The sequence below is a fragment of the Chrysochloris asiatica genome, unplaced genomic scaffold (assembly GCF_000296735.1).
Source record: "Chrysochloris asiatica unplaced genomic scaffold, ChrAsi1.0 scaffold00240, whole genome shotgun sequence".
NCBI lineage: Eukaryota > Metazoa > Chordata > Mammalia > Afrosoricida > Chrysochloridae > Chrysochloris > Chrysochloris asiatica.
In genome coordinates this window covers 142,906-144,317 of record NW_006408758.1, presented here as the reverse complement: position 1 = coordinate 144,317, position 1,412 = coordinate 142,906, and the positions used below count along the sequence as shown (strand labels likewise).

The 1,412-nt window shown below is 45.5% G+C and overlaps 1 pseudogene; it reads left to right on the top strand.

The window, feature by feature from the left end:
- Nucleotides 1–337: 337 nt before the first annotated feature.
- LOC102838531 lies at nt 338–578 on the top strand (annotated as a pseudogene).
- Nucleotides 579–1,412: the final 834 nt, after the last annotated feature.

The window sequence follows — 1,412 nt, the reverse complement described above, 5'->3', positions numbered from 1 at the left end:
GCTCAGAAACCCACACGGGCTAGCATGTTGCGGAGTCCCAGCCAACTGCAGCCGGATGCCTAGATGGGGGCAAAAAATAGGGTTCCAAGTCTGAGGAAGATAACTTTGACCTTGACTACTCTACCCTGCTATCTCGCCATATTAGTCTCTTAAGGACGCTAGCCTTTGCTGAACATGTGATGGTTCCAAGGATTCCATTTTTTCTAAACTCATCCAGCTGAACGAACCCAGGGTATTGTCCTATCTAGGGGAGCATCAAGGACTGGCTGCCAAGGCACCAGAGCAAGACCCCTCTGGAGCGTCAGGCAGAGGATTGAAACTAGAACCATCAGGGAATATGAGTGAATTTTGGCAGAAACTGGGCTGCTGTGTGGTAGAGAAACCCAGCTGAAGAAGAGGGGATGGATTGACCTGGCCTTGATTGGGGAACCAATTAATTTCGTCCACCTGACTCATATTGGCTCTGGGGAAATGGGGGCGGGAGATGGACTTGCCATGACAGGTGCAGTTCAGGAACAAATGAGATCCAAGGGAAACCGAGACGAGACAGGCCATGGAGCAGTTATAGGGGCTTGTAGCTCCTATAGAAATGGTTCAGCCATCTAGAAGACCCCACTCTGTACAACCAAGAAGATATGCTTCCCCTTTCATATCCCTCCTAGAACTAGTAACCCCAGAACCCCTCTTTTCCCTGTCTGTATCACAATACCTCAGACGGCTTTGGGGCTGGATTAACTTCATCTGACTATAGACCCTTAACTTCATCTGACTATAGACCCTCCTGGAGATGGGCTCAAGACAGCAGAACTGACCACATGACTACTGGTTGGTCAGAGGAGTTCAGCTGAAGCCCTAGAGACCCTTAGATCGGAGATAGATGTTTTTGAAAACCTGGGATGAGTTCCAGTCTTTTGAATGATGATCTGGGTGCCAGTTGTTTTTAAAATCTTAACCTGTAACTATTTAAACGGGGGTAGGTGGGTGAGATTACCTAAACTGAAGCTGGCTTTGCCAAGATGCTCCCTACCTCCCTGCTCTTACCCCTGTTCCCTCCTGGAATGAACTGAAACAGCTATCAGGCAGGGGCTGAGAGGCAACCACTGTGGAATCCACTCTTCCTTTTTAGATTTCAGACTTCAGTCTCTCAGCTTCTCAGTCTCTCTGCCAATACCTATGTCATTTTCTAGTTAGGCCTCTAATCCTGTATTTTCGTAGCACTACTAGCTTCCCAACAACTTTCTTTCTTTTTTTTTTTTTAAGTTTTTTATTGTGGATTGAGTGAAAGTTTACAGAGCACATCATCAGTTTCACATTCAACAATTCATATACCTTGTTTCTTTACATTGATTATAATCCCCTCCATATACCATCAGTTAAAAGTATTTCTCTCTATCCACTTTAGATTTTTTTTA